Raw genomic sequence first — 16,890 nt, 5'->3', positions numbered from 1 at the left:
CATAACTCTTATCCATTTTATCTAGAGCTGAGCCATAGAACCAGATTTTTAGCTTCAAAATGACAGGAACTTCCAGGAGAATAAAGCATATTAATTTATCACTGAAAATTTTCATTATTTTAATCACTGCCATGGACCGCTTTTGGACATGTAGCCATGGCTTCAATCTGATACAAATGTTGTTAATTGGATGCAAAGTAATGAAAATTAGAGTGGCAGGTTGTCAGCACTTATTCTCTCTGATTCCCAGTATGTACTGTACAAGGCCTCACAGCTCTAATATATCTTATATAAGGCTTTCAGCATAATAATGATTATGTGAGGACATTCACTCTCACATTCAGTCTTAATTTACTGCTTGAGTCAGAATAACTCCTTTTAGAATGTCTGGAACAGCAGGCTGTCCACTAATATGCATAGCTATGAGTTCTATTTTTAATGTCACTACTTAGCAAGTGATATGTTTTTCTAAAGGTTCACAATTGGAAACACTGTCCTACAGAAAAATCCTTTACAAATTACTTTTGTATTATCTAACAAGTAAACTGAAGTGTTAGATGCTAAAATGATAGAATTTTGTTTTAAAATTTTAGCTATACATTGAAAAGTTCCTCTTAAAAAAATAAAAATGCAAACTATGGTAACAATATGAATGATTGGCTTTTCCATGCTAGGAACTGTTTAAATATACTGATCCAATTAAAAGAGTGGAAACTCTTTAGTTGTACTGCATAAACTTATTTTATATTTTTAGTAGATAGTAATAGATGTTACCTTTTATACATAGTAGTCCGGATTTGTCTTTTAGAAAAAATTTTCCATTATTAAACTTCCATGCCTGAAAAAAAAATCTCCCTGGCTTGGTAATATTGTATTCGAAATTCCAGTGGAAGAAACAGTCTACATACAGTAGACACACAGTCACACACATGTGCACACACACACACATCAATGTACAAACACACATAAAAACTCAAATGTAGATCTGAATTTATTATACTATGTTTTTCATGACAAGATTCATTGTTCCATACTAGTAAAAATTTTAGTTCTACTTTGATTTTTCTTTTTTACCTCTAATTTGTTTTAATTCCTTCATCTCTATAACACCTACTTTAATATTATTAATATATGCCAATGATTATGTATGTGATATTGTAAACTATGTAGGGCTGGTTTTGGCATGTCCATTTAATGTACATAAATTATGTATTTTTTCAAGATTATTTTCTGTTCTTAGATTTTACAACACAATACTATATTCTAAAGATCTACTCATTTTGCTATAAGTCAAGGATAGTATTCCATATACTTAACACTTTTGGCATAGGCATCAATCACAATTATTAGCGGCAGTAAACAATAAGTGAAGCCATCTATTTATGTGCCAACTAGCTGGATATCAGGTCTGCTGAATAAGCATTGTGCAATTTAAATAAGGACTGCCATATTTAATTATAAAAATTTGGTTTTATATGTGGCAACTATCTGATCTCAATTTTTAAATTATCTTTTTTACTCTCACAATAAACCTGTTGATGAATAGGATTTCTTCATGGTTCTTAGTGGTTTTTATTATTTTCATTTTTGTGTCTATTTAGAATATCTTTTCCAACTTTGAGGCCACAAACACAAGACCCTTATTTTCTTCTAAAAAATTATAATTTTGCCTTTCATATTTAAAATTTAATCAATTATAAATTGATGTGTATGTATGGTGTGAGGAAGGATCTGATTCCAGAATTTTTTTTTTTGCATCATTCATTATGAACTAAAATTTTCCTCATGATCTCTATTGATCTCGAATGCAAGTTCTATCATAAATAAAATCTCCCTTAATGTGAAGCATTGTCTTGCTCTTCAAGAGGGAATGCTGCTATTTCTCCATAAGTATGACACTTGTTGTTGCTGATGCTTTTGTTTAATATTAAGAACTTCGTGTAGATACAAAAGTTCTATTTATAATTTGCTGAGAATTGTGAGCCATTGATTTGGTGTCTTAGAAAACTAGAACTCTAAATTCATATTTGGGAGACTGGGAAAACATGTTTCCATAAGGCCAAATCATATAACCCATGCAACCAGGTTCTTTAACTGTGAGGAAAAATTTTGTGAGATACATTAAATGATTAAATTAAATAATCCATGAAACATGCTTCAAAGTATTTATGGTAACATATGACATTATGATTGCTTAAAATTGCTTAGTTGTACTAAATTACTTCACTAAATTGACACAGAGAAAACCTTCACATATAATGAAAATCTATAATTATGAACGATGAGAATATTGAAACAATATACAGGAAAAATAAAAGTTGAACCAACAAAGAGAAACATGACACATGGTTAGATAGACAATAGATAAATAATAGATGATGATGATAAGATGTTAGATAGATATATAGATAGATAGATAGATCATAGACAGACAGACAGAAATACAGACAGACAAAGGGAGAAGGGGAGAGAGAAAGAAGGAAAAAAATGTAGCTAGATAGATAGAAGGGAGATAGAGAGAGAGACTGAATAATCTGGAATCAAAAAGATGTTAAATAAGTACTAAATATTTAGAGTTCTATTTGGTTAAAGAAATTGTCAATAAATGTGTTTCCACTATGCCTCCTAAAACCTATATTTATGTACTTTTCTACATCACACTTAAAGTAATCATTTTAAAATAAAGAAATGTATGATAAAAGAAATATATGAAAGTATGTGTGTGTGTGTGTGTGTGTGTGTGTGTGTGTGTGTGTGTGTGTGTGTGTGTGTATTTTCAGCTGTTTTCCCCCAAAGCTTGGCATGGTGCCATGTACACAATAGGAGCTTAAGAAATGTTAGAAAAATTCATTTTTTTTTTAACTAAAATTTCCAGCTTCCTTTACTTTATGGTCTTACTGGGAACATGTCCTTTCACTAATGAATAATACTTTCTCTCACTTACTAATATTCACCTTTAACTTGATATTTTCAACCCTACCAAACACTTTTATCTATTGACAACCTCTATACATAAATACTTCCCTTTACCCCAAGGCTGCTCATATGCATTCAGAATAAACATGCCACCCAGTATCAGCTCCTCACAGTTCTGTCATTTCTCCAGTTCAATGCTTGCTACCCTTAGGGTGCCCAACATCATCCTCCAAAACTTATCTACCTCTCTTAATATTAATTACCAGTATCAAACTCTGACCATGACCTCCTATATTTTATTTTTCGCTTCTTCAATTTGTTCTTTGATTCCATTTAGATATTTATACTATGATATTTTTGTTTCCCCTAGTATATCAGCCCCTTCTGATCTCTGGTTAATCCCATACTATCTCAAAACCCATGGCTGGTCACTGAATTTCCCTATCACAATAATCATTTACTCTCTTATACCTCTATCCTTTGACACATCTATTCGCCAAATTTTCAATCCCAAAACAATTCTACCACCTCTTCAGTCAAATATCTTACACCCTTACTGCACACCCCCATCCACTACCATTTTATCTTTCTAAAGCTAAGAATTGCTCTGGTTCTTTTGAAACATCACCAAAATATTCTTCACCTTTGTGGTTTTTCTTTTGGGCTCTACTTAGAATGTAATTTCTACTCCTTTTACAATTCCTACTCATTTCTTTAGACAAATCTAGCATTCATCTTATTTCAGAAAGTCCCCCATGATCATCTGTAGAGGGAAGGCATCCCTCATCTCTATTCCTATAAATATTTTTTATTATTTCATTGTCTTATTCAGGTCCACTCAGAAGCAGATACTCAGACAAGGATTTGAGGGCAAGTTGTTTATTTGTGAGGTAATCCCAGCAAACGTTGACAACAGATTGGAGAAGTGAGAAGAAGAAAAGTAGTCAATAAATATATATTATTTAAAAAGTAATTCCCACCTGTCCCTCACTAAGGTGAAAAAGGCTTCAGCACCCAGAAAGACACATTAGATAACAAACTGCAAATAGTTGGTGGGAATCACTGCCATGAAAGGAAATTATAAACTCTAAAGGATATATAAGTAAGGCACTAATATATCTGCTACATGCATTTACACGATATAACTATTTTTTGTGCATATCTCCTGATAGATTGTGAAGTTCCCTGAAGGAATGTGTGTGTGTGTGTGTGTGTGTACCTACCTTCCTAGAGAATCAAGGAGTAAATACTTGTCAATTAAAAAACAAAATTTTCAACTCTTCAGGGCCTGCTAATGAATTTGGTATGAACAATACATTAATAGCATTGGATTATTATTTCTAGAACTATTATTAATTAGAAATACCATTATAAAATGAACATAAGTATACATAAGCAGTAGTACAAAAACAACTTTTGGAGACATTTGGAAATTCACTCTGACATTCCAAAAGAGAAAACATGTAAAGCTTTGATGCTTTTTATATTCCTTAAAAGATAAAATCTGATTATTCCAGAACTGATGTTTTAATTTGACATTTAAAATGATTAATAAAAAAAAAAAAATGTATGTGACCTTCACATGACACTATACTGAAAAATGTAGAATAGTTCATAGTTAAAGCAGGTCTATCCTACATTGTTTTATTTGTCTAAAGGCTAAAGTGAAAAATGCTTGAACATTTTTTCTTATAAATAATAGGAAGAAAAAGCTCATTCTAACATAATGCTGGTACATTGGATATTAACATGAAAGAATGAGAGTAAAAATTAGAAAGGTTTAAGATGGTAACACCATGAGGAGTGAAAGTTTCAAACTCACCTTGGGTTTAAGTCTGGCACCTGAGAGACAAGTCCCCAAAACACTTAACTTTGAAAACCAATGGGACTCATGCCAAGACCCACAAGACTGTAGTTATATGAGAAATGGCTCTTAAGTTTTTCCCCATTTAGAAAAAAATAAAAAGTTCAGCTAGCATAGGATTTGACATTTTCAGCGATCAAACTACTAAAAACAGAATGCTATAAATAGAATAATGTCATTTGTTTCCAAAAACTATCGATATACTAGAGTGATGCGAAAATTATAATAAAAGTGAGATATTTCGTGGCAAACTTTGGGGATAAGGTTAGGACTGTAATCTATGAGTTACCTTGGGGTAAATAGGAAAAAGATTTTAAAAAGCTTCTGCACTTGATCTTACATATTCTGGGGCCTATTTACCTCAGAAGCAGTCAATCATGCCCAGACTTAAAGCAAAAGAAAATTATCTGCTTATATGAAAGTGACAGCCTGAAGAACAGGCATCTAAGTTAACAACATATGTAGAACCCTGATGGAATACTCTCTGGAGATAGAGACTGGGGGACACATCATGCTTTTCCTTCACCATGCTCCAGAGAACCAGCGTTTCCTGGAGAGAAACTTTCACTTAGGTCTGGTGCCCTAATTTTTGTGGCTAATACCCAGAGGATGCCTCTTAATTGACTGGCTTTGGAGACTAGGGGAGCTTATGTTCTTGGTTCCATGGGACTGTAACATAGTCACCCAGAAAGGAGCTTATACCCTTGTCTGGTGCCCTTATTTTGTGGCTGTTTCCAGGGGACACCTCTACATTGCCTGGATCTGGTGGACAACGGAGATTTTGTTCATGGGTCCCCACAGGGCTCTAAGAAACAGAGAAAGATTTCTTCCAAAGCTACTACCCCCAGGGTACAACAAAAGACAACAGACCCGGGAGCTAAGACTTTCTGTGGAGGAGACCTATTAGCTAAATTATGATTGCAGCTTGAGGGCCAGGCTTTTAATTAAATACACATCTAGGGGCTGACTATAATTCTTTTCAAAGACCATGGAGGACAGGCACTATCTTAACACTTTATCTGCCATGCTTCAGAATGACAGTTTCCCCCAGAGAGGAGATCTGCATGCATCTGGCACCATGGTATTTATATTTGATGATCCATGTTTTGCAGCTGCTGCCAAGGGGATGCCCCTTGATCGCCTGGCTCTGTGGCTAAGGGGACTTGCATTTCTGTGTCCCATAGAACTCTGACAACTGGACAATGGTTTTGGCAGGCTGTTACCCGCAAGGCTCTGTACAGACAGGATATTGGGACACGTACCCCAGTACTTCTATTAAGTAGACCAGTTTAGCTTGTTCTGGAGCTCTTGCCTGAGAGTCATGCTTCAGGTTTGTCATAAATCTAGTGGCCTATGGAGCTTCTCTCAAGGAATGTAGGTTGTGTACACCATATTGGTGCTCTGATTTTGCCTTACTCCAAATCTCATGTATTCCTCTGAAAAAGTTATACATATGTCTGGAGCCATGAATCCTACCCAGAGGATACCTTCAAATTTCCCAGCTCTGATGGTCAGCTGGGTTTATGCTTGCAGTTCCACAGGACTATATATATTTGCATATATTTAAAAGTGCTATCTCAGCATCTGGGTTCTAGTTAGCCTGAATCTAGGTCCCTTTGGGATACTTGGCACATGCTTAACTACAAGGAATTACTAAGAATATAATAGGATTCTTGGACACGCATAAATGTTTGAGAGTCAAGCAAGAGTTAGTTTATCTCCTACATGAGGCCAACTTTTCAAGACTAGGAGAGGTGGTCGTTTCATGTATTGCATAAAAATCAAAATAGAGAGTCAAGCACAATGAAGAAACAAAGGAACATGTTCCAAATGAAAGAACAAGATAAAATCTCAGGGGAAAAAAAAACTTTGATGGAATGGAGAAAAGTAGAGAGTTCAAGATCATGGTAATAAAAAATACTCACCAAACTGAGGAGAAGAATGTATGAACACAGTGAGAATGTCAACAAAGAGATGAAAATTATTAGAAAGTTCCAAGTAAAAGTCACGGAGCTGAAGAATACAATAACTGAGCTGAAAAATACACTAGGGAAGTTTAATAGCAGACAGATGAAGGAGAAGAAAGGATAAATAAACTCTTAAATAAGGCAGTGGAACTAACCCAATCAGAACAGCAAATAGAAAAACAAAAAACAGAAAAAGTGACTTATAGGACAACATCAAACAGACTAACATTTGCATCATAGAGTTTCCCAAAAACTAAGATAAAAAGAAAGAGGCAGATTTATTATTTCAAGAAATAATAAATGAAAAATTCCCTAACCTGGGAAAAGAAACAGAGATCCACACTAAGAAACATTATAATTAAATGTTAAAAATTAAAGACAAGGAGAGAATCTAAAATCAGCATGAGAAAAATAGCCTGTTATTTACAAGGGAAACTCCATAAGACTATCAGTATATTTGTCAGTATAAACTTTGCAAGAAATAAGGCAATAATATAATATATTCAAAGTGCTGAAAGAAAATAATTTCGACAAATACTGTACCCAGTAAATTTGTCATTTAGAATTGAAAAAGAGAAAGAGACTTTCAGACAAGTAAAAGCCAAAGGAATTCATCATCACTAAATTGAACTTACAAAACATGTTAAAGGGACTTCTTTAACCTGAAAAGAAAGCATGCTAACTAGTAACAAGTAAACATATGTAAGAATATATCCCATTGGAAAGATAAGTATATAGTAAATGTAATGGATTAATAAAGCTAGTATGAAGGCTAAAAAACAAAAGTAGTAAAAATAACTATGATTACAATAATCAATTAAGGGATACATAAGATAAAAAGATGTAAAATGTAACATCAAAACATAAAATGTTGTGTGGGGAGAGATTAAAAATGTTAAGCTTTAAAATGAAATCAAGCTTAAATTTTTATAAACTTAAAATAGACTGTTATAGATATGTTGTTATGGGTAGGCCTTATGGTAACCACAAAGCCAAAACCTATAATAGACACATAAAAGATAAAGAGAAACAAATATAAGCATACCACTAAAGAAAGCCATCAAATCACAAAGGAAGAGTACAAGAAAAGAAGGAAAAAAGAGGCACCACAAAAAACAATAAAAAAATAAAAAATAAATAACAAAATGGCATAAGTACAAACCTATCAATAACAACTTTAAATATAAGTTAACTAAATCCTCCAATCAAAAGAGTGGCTTAATGGACAAAAATAACAAGACCCATCTATATGCTGCCTAGCAAAGGCTCATGTTAGACATAAGGACACACTTGGACTAAAGTGAAAGGACAGAGAGGCGTTCCATGCAAATGAAAACCAAAAGAAATCTGGGGTAGCTACACTTGTATCAGACAAAATCAACTTTCCAACACAGACTGTAATGAGACAAAAAAGAGCATTATATAATAATAAAGGGGTCAATCTAACAAGAGGATATAACATTTGTAAATACTTATATATCCAACATAAGAGCATCTAAATATAAAGCAAATATTAGCAGACCTAAAATACTAAAATAGTAGGGGACTTTAATACTCCATTTATATCAATGGCTAGATCATCTGGACAGAAAAGCAATAAGAAAGTATTGGCCTTAATACCTTAGATCATATAAAATTAATAGGTATATACAGAACATTCCAACCAAAAGCAACAGAATACACATTCTCAAGTGCCCATGAAACATTCTCCAGAATAGATCATATGTTAGGCCATAAAACAAGTCTTAATAGATTTAAGAATCTTTTCCGACAACAATGGTATGAAACTAGCCCTGTATACTGAAAACTATAAGACATTAAGAAAAATTGAAGAAGGCACAAATAAATGTAAAGATATTCTGTAGTCATAAGTTAGAAGAATTATTATCATTAAAATGTCCATACTACTCAAAACAATCTACAGATTCAGTGCAATACCTATCAAAATTCCAATGGCATTTTTTTTCACAGAAATGGAACAATCCTAAAATGTGTATGACATCATAAAAAGCCCCCAATAGTCAAAGCGATCTTTAGAAAGAAGTATAAAGTTGGAAAAATCACACTCCCTGATTTCAAACTACATTTTTATTATAACATATACAAAATTACAATAATCAAAACAGTATGGTATTGGCATAAAAACAGACACATAGATCAGTGGAACAGAATAGAGAGCCCAGAAATAAACTGCACAGATATAAACAATTAATATATGACAAAGGAGCCAAGAACATACAATGGGCAATGGACAGTCTTTTCAATAAATGGTGTTGGAAAAATTGGACAGACACATGCAAAAGAATAAAAGTGGACCTCAATCTTATACCATACACAAAAATAAATTCAAAATTGATTGAAAACTTAAACATAAGACCTGAAACCATATGAAACTTAGAAAACATAGGTGGTAAGCTCCTTGACATAGATCTTGGTAATAATGTTTTGAATCTGACACCAAAAGCTAAAGCAACAAAAGAAAAAATAAGCAAGTGGAACTACATCAAGATAAAAAGCTTTAATCAGCAAAGGAAACAATCACTAAAATCAAAAGGCAACCTATTGAATGGGAGTAAATATTTGCAAATCATACATCTGACAAGAGGTTAATATCCAAACTATATAAAGAATTCATACAACAAAAAAGAAATAAACAACCTGATTAAAAAAAAAAATGGGCATAAGAACTGAAGAGACATTTTTTCCAAAGAAGACATACAAATGGCCGTAATGTTGATGAAAAGATGTTTATCATCATTAATTACCAGGGGAATGCAAATGAAAACAACAATGAAATATTACCTCACACCTGTTATAATGGTTATAATAAAAAAATGACAAGAAATAATAGGTGTTGGTGAGGATGTGGAGGAAAATGAATTCTTGTGCTTTATTGATGGGATATAAATTGGTATAGTCACTATAAACAACAATATGGAAGTCCCTAATTTTTTTTTTTAAAAAAAGAACTACCATATGATTCAGCAATTCCCCTTCTGGATGTTTACTGTAAAAAAAAATACTAACTTGAAAAGATACATACACCAATATGTTTGTTGCAGCATTATTTATAATAGCCAAGGTATTAAAACAGCTTAAGTGTCCATCAATGGATAAATAAAGTTTGAGGTATATATATATATATATATATAACAGAATATATATATATATATTTATATATTATATATTATATATATATATAACAGAATATATATATATATATATAAGTTTTGAGGTACATATATATATATATATATATATATATATATATATATATAACAGAATATATATATATATATTCCGTTGTGTATATATATATACACAACGGAATATTGTTTACCCATAAACTTTGAAGTCTTACCATTTGTGAAAACGTAGATGGAACTCAAGGGCATTATGCTAAGTGAAATAAGTCAGATAGAGAAAAATAAGTATCATGCGATCTCTCTTTTAGGTAGAATCTAAAAAAATAAAAAGTAAATAAAAGCTAAAACTAAAAACAAATAAATAGATAAAGAGAACAGATTGGTGGTTGCTAGAGGTGGGATGTAGGGGTAAGAGAAAGGGTGAAGGCAGTGAAAAGGTTAATCAACAATCTGTTAAATGAATACATTGGCTGAACTGCAATCTGATTAATCTCTCATGAAAAAAAGAAATACAGAATTGACTTTGCTCATTCCACTCTCATTCAATAAATATTATTTAGTATTTTAATGCAGCATTTTTATTATAACATATACATATAGACTATAAATGAATAAACATAAAGTTAAGCATATTGACATAAAATGATAACTTCCATTCTACATTTTTCCATTGAGGACAAGATCAGCTTTGATGCTCAGCAATTGAAATATCATCACTTTTTTTCAATTATCCCTTTTTATTGTTAAGAGAGTAACAGTAACCACTTAGTTATTGTAGAATTCTGTAAAAAAGCTGAAAAAATAAATGTATTACTGAAAAAATAAAATTAAATGAAAGGATGTCATAGTTTCAGAATTTACCTTTGAATCTCTTTACCAGATACCATAAGAACACCAAGCAAATGTGTCCATATGGGATCTCAAGAGTTAAGAGAAATGATATTGAATATATTGTGTTTGTCATGATCCATATAGCATCAGAATTATTATCTATCAAATAATTCAATAAAGTTTAAAACTTGGTATACATATCAATTATTAAAATAGAAGAACAATGCTTCTACTCTAGTTTCTGGAGATTTCTGACATCCTGTCAGTCAGATTGACATATATGCAACAAACTCAATTTTCTACTCTAGCTTAATAATCAAAAATATAGAAAAATAGTTTTTAGATTAAGTGAATGGATTGGGGATGGGTAAGCCAGCCAACATGCTAAAGGGGTTTAGCTTTGTTCCATGCATTAATTCAATAAATTCATTAAAATATTAATGTATGTTGATTTAGTCTGGGAATAAACTACCTTGCATTTTGGAATATTAGCTTATATTGGTACAGTAAATTATTTAAACAAATGAGCGAGGTGTCAAAATAAGCTACTAAAGAATGCCAAATGGCCCTGACTCATCTTCTAGTTAATGTTTTTCAGTAAGAAGAAAGATGAGTTGAATGAAATAAATTATTCCCCTTTAAAAGAAAACTTATCCAGCATGAAAAATAAACATAGATTCAGTGTTTATTGTGCCCAAATGTAGTTCTTGGCAAAGAAAAAACAATTTCATTCATATATATAACCATAGTGGTAAGAGAGACATATGTTCATATTTAGATGTGTTGGTGTAAGTTTCACATTAAAATATTTCATTCGCTAACATTAAATGTTAAAACATACAAAGAAGAGTTGTTTGTTTTTTAATAAGAAATTTTGTAAGATATCAACTGAAAAACATAAGGTTTCCTAAAATCTCAATTGGGTCCATTACTTCAGCTTGCATAAATTCTATGAATTCATTAATAAAAGGCAAAGCAATAAAAATCATTCCTTACATTGCAAACTGTGTTTCAAACAAGAATATCTTAATGGAGTCACGGCAAGTAAAAAAGATGTTTCTCTAGAGTGTTTAGAAACAATCTTTTCACTAAATTTCTACCTCAAAAATTTTATTTTTCAGATGGTGTTAATGTCCCTTTCTATTTCTATTAAAGGTAATTCTGAAGAGTATAATGTAAAGTCTTATTGACTGGGATTGATGACACATGGCTTGTAGGCCTCCCTGTGCAAGAGAAGCAATATATCTTTGGGCAAGACTTTAAATGTTCTGAAGTTTTTCTTTTAGGAAAATATAGAATAATAATTTTGTCATGTCTATATCATTAGCCCATTCTTATAATTAAATAAAGTGACTGATATAAAAGCACTTTGTATTATAAACAAAAATATACAGTTTTTAATGAAGACATTTTATAACCTCCATTGAAGTACATCAAAAGAGAGTTGAATAATATATACCACGTTCATTTATGAAAGGACTAAATATGAAGAGTCAGTTATCTAAACACTATACATTCAAGAAAATCCCAATTAAATAAAATTATTTTTTTTTCAAGAATCTGACCATCTTTTAAATAATTGTTTCAAAAGCTAAAGATGCACTAATAGCTAAATCATTTTAAAGAAGAGGATACACCATATGAGATATTGCTAGATCACTGGAACACAAGAGAGTTTGGAAACAGAGCAGTATATACACAGAAACTTTGATACGATAAAGGTGGCCATATAAGTCAATAGTACATGGTGCTGTGAGAATGACTATCTAGGTAAGAAAAAGGAAGTTGAATCCCTAGATAATATAGATCCCTGATAGATTAAAGACATGAATGTAAGCAGTAAAACCATAAAGTCAAAGAAGAAAATTCGAGACAAAATCACTGTTAGTTAGTGTGGGAAGAGAATTCTTGATAGGTTACCAAAAAAGCACTCACTATACGGCAGAACACTGACCTGACTACTTCTTGTAGGAGTTTAGCTAAGCTACTTAATGATATTGTTGCCTCGGCATCCATTTTGTTTGGTCAAGCAATTTGCAGTAATCTTAAACTGACACTACCCCCCTCATACAAGTGCAAGCCCTAAATAACAGTCCACATAGTTATAAGTTTCTGATGTGATTTCTTCAACAACACTGTGATCAACAGTTTCCCCAACTCCATAATATGCCACTAAATAAGTACTCCATAGGGCTTACCAAAGCCCTCTTCTTTTGGTTTGAATTGACAAATATGGCCTCACCTGGGAACTCTAAAGCAATCTACCCAAGAACCCTGATAAAGACATGTGCCTCAGGTCCTGCTTCTCTCTGTCTGCACTCTCCCTTGATCTTTCTGTTTGACCTCTCTAGGCATGCTAGGTACTGTGAATAATAAACTTCTCTATTTCAATTTCTCTTGTGGTCTGTTCTCGCATGTAGCTCATTATCTGGCATGCTCAGCTCCACTTAATAAGTCTTAATTTGACAAATTCATAAGAAGATACATTTTTTTTAATTTAATGAAAAATGACCACAGATGCAGGCAACAGACTTGAATACAGTCTGGGAAAAAATATTTAAGATACTAAAACCAATAAGACACTATACAGAAGAAAATACTGCAAACAAACAAAACCATGATGAGAAATAGGTTTAAAATGACAAAGAAACATGATTAGAATTTTCACAGAATAGATACTTCGAATTATTGTTCAACCTCATTAGAAATTAAAAACTATAAAATAAACTAAATTTAATTATTAAATTAAATAAAATGACAGTAAGATATATGTATATACCTATAAGCATAGTACAAAAATAATCATAGCTAATAACATGTTTGAGATGAGACAATCACTCATGTCATCATGAAAGTGGAAATGTGTAGCCATTTTGGAAAAATATGTAAATATAATTAATAAAATTATTCATGATTATACTCTATATTACTGTAATCCAAGCTAAATAATAGTGTAAAACTATTATGTAGTAGTTTAAAGTTATCCCTAATTTCAGATGTAGGTTTATTCTACACATCTACTTTCTATAGAAAAATGTACCTATTTTGTGCCTCAGTTCCTTCTTTTGAAGAAAAAGGATAGAAGTAGTATTTGACTCACAAAAGTGTTTTAAGGATAAAGAGACTGTGTTGATGCAATATGTTTAGAGAGATATAGCACATTATAATTACAAAAGAAAATATGAACTAGGAAACAGGTATGAGTATGTCCATGAGATGATTTTTGTTGGATCAGGGTGTTGGAAGCATTTTAGATAGCATTGTTAAGGGAATGAAAAAGCAGTATGTAGTTGGTGCATAGCATAAAATATTAGGTAGCTGATGAGATTAATATTCTTGATCAACAAGAGTAGGTATTAAATTTAGAGTAAATTCATTTTAGTTAAAAGAAATGTCAGACTTTCTGTTTCAGGTAAGACATGTAAAAACCTTGGAAATCATCACTTTTGTTGTCAAAACAAGAAGAAAAAAGCTGAATAAACTGAAAATCGACAATTCTTTTTACACCCATTAGAAAATTCAGGTCATATGGCAAGTGTTTGCTGCTAAAATTAGAGAGTAAATCATAGTTTCCTGGGAGTGGAAGCCTCCACTGGAGCCAATATTGATAAGATTATCATCCAAAATATAAAAATAACTCTTAAAACTCAACACTAACAAGATAAACAACTCAAATAAAAAGTGGACAAGATATCAGAACAAAAACTTTACCAAAGAAGATATACAGAAGACAAGTAAGTGTATAAAAAGACGGTTAACATCATATATCATTAGAAAATGCAAATTTAAACAACACTGAGATACCACTACACATGTACTAGAATGGCCAAAACACTGACAACATGAAATGCTTAAGAGGATATGGGACAACAGACTCATTCATTGTTGGTGGGAATACAACATGGCACAGCCATTCTGAAAGACAATTTAACAGTTTCTTACAAAACTAAATGTACGATTACCATTTGATTTAGTGATCATGTTTCTTAGTCTTCAACCCAAGGAGTTGAAAACTTATATTCACATGAAAATTTGCATATGGATATTTATAGCAGCTTTTCTCATAATTGTTCAAACTTGGAAGCAACTAAAATGTCCTTCAGCAAACTCTGTATACATCCAGACAATTAAATATTATTTAACAATTTAAAAAAGAATGAGCTATCCCCAGGAATAAACCCTCACGTATATGGTCTACTAATTTATGATGAGGGAGGTAAAAATATAAACTGTAGAAATGACAGTCTCTTCAACAAGTGGTGTTGGGAAAACTGACAGATATGTGCAAAAAATGAAATTGGACCTCTCTCTTACATAATATAAAAAAATAAACTCGAAATGGGTTAAAAACTTAAACGTAAGGCTCGAAACCAAAAAACTCCTAAAAGAAATCATAGGAAATAAATAAACTATTTTACATCAGCCTGAGTAATATCTTTTTGGATACATTCCCTTGAGCAAGGGAAACAAAAGCAAAAATAAACAAATAGGACTACATCAAACTAAAAAAGCGAAAGAAACCAACAAAATAAAAAGGCAACCTACTAAATGGGAGACTATATTCACAAATAATATCTCTGATAAGAGGTTGATATCCAAAATAGATAACTCTATAACAAAAAAATCTGATTAAAAAATGGGCAGAGGGCATGAAAAGACATTTTTTTCTAAAGAAGACATACAGATGGCCAACAGACATATGAAAAAAATGCTCAACGTTATTAGAAGAGTATGGAGATTCCTTGAAAAACTAAAAATAGGTATACCATATGACCAGCAATTCCACTTCTGGGCATTTATCCAAAGAAAATAAAAACACTAATTTGAAAAGATATGTGCACTCCTGTGTTCATTACAATATTATTTACAATAGTCAAGATATGGAAGCAACCTACGTGTCCATTGATAGATAAATAGATAAAGATTGTGAAGTACACACAATACACACACACACACTGAAATATTATGCCACAATAAAAAAGACTGAAATCTTGCCATTTGTGACAACATGGGTGGATCTAGAGAGTATTATGCTAAGTGAAATAAGCCAGGTGAAGAAAGACAAATACCAAATGGTTTCACTTATACGTGAAATCTAAAACAAAACAAAACAAAAACAATCTCATAGAAACAGTGATCAAAGGGATATCTACCAGAAGGGAGGGGGTAGGGGGATAGCTGAAAAGGTGAAGAGAATTATAATTAATACTATTGTGATAAGTTTACATGGTGACAGATGATTACTAGACTTAGTTAGGTGATCATATTGTAAGGTATAAAAATGTCGAATCACTATATTGTACACTTGAAACTAATATGACCAATATAAGATTGTAAACTGACTATACTTAAATTAAAATAATTAATAATAATAATAATAAAAGAATGAGTTCTCGAGGCACTAAAACACATGGAGAAAACTTAAATGCATATTATTACATAAGATAAACAAATCTCGAAAGGATACAAACAGCATTATTTAAAGATTATAGCATTCTGGAAAAGCCAAAACTGTAAGACAGAAAAAAGATCTATGTTTGCCAGGGGTTGAGGAAAGAAAGGGAAAAGGACGAATCACTGGAGCACAGGGAATTTTTAGGGTGGTAAAACTATTCTGTATCATATTGCGATGGCGTATAGCTCACTATATGCATCGGTTAAAACTTACAGAACTATACAATCCAAAGAGTGAATCCTAATGTAAACTATGGACTTCAGTTAATGATAATGTGCCAATATTCATTTATTAATTGTACCACACTAATGCAAGATTTTAATAATAAGAAAAACTGGTGGCAGGTGTATGTGAACTCTGTATTTTCTGCTCAATTTTTTTGTAAAATAAAACTGCTCTAAAAATAAAGTTTATTAATTAAGAAAAGCAATGGAGCAAAACCTATATTACAGACATATTCATTATAAGGACATGTATCAAACTTACTAGACTGGATATATAAGAGAGAAAATAAGAGTCAAGAACAAAGATCAGAAAGAAAATGAGATGAGTTTTTAGTGACAACAAGTAGCATAATAAAAGCTGAGGAACAGGGCAGAAAAAAAAAATGGCGTAGATGATAGAGGCTCTGTTCATCCTTCTGGCAACCAAATCACAGTTGTGACAGAAACAAGGAGCAAACAGGAAGGAAAATTGCCTGGGATCTAGATG

The sequence above is a fragment of the Pteropus medius genome, unplaced genomic scaffold, assembly GCF_902729225.1.
Source record: "Pteropus medius unplaced genomic scaffold, Ma_sr-lr_union100, whole genome shotgun sequence".
Classification (NCBI taxonomy): Eukaryota; Metazoa; Chordata; class Mammalia; order Chiroptera; family Pteropodidae; genus Pteropus; species Pteropus medius.
The sequence above is the reverse complement of the archived record's forward strand: the minus strand, read 5'-3'. Positions refer to the sequence as shown.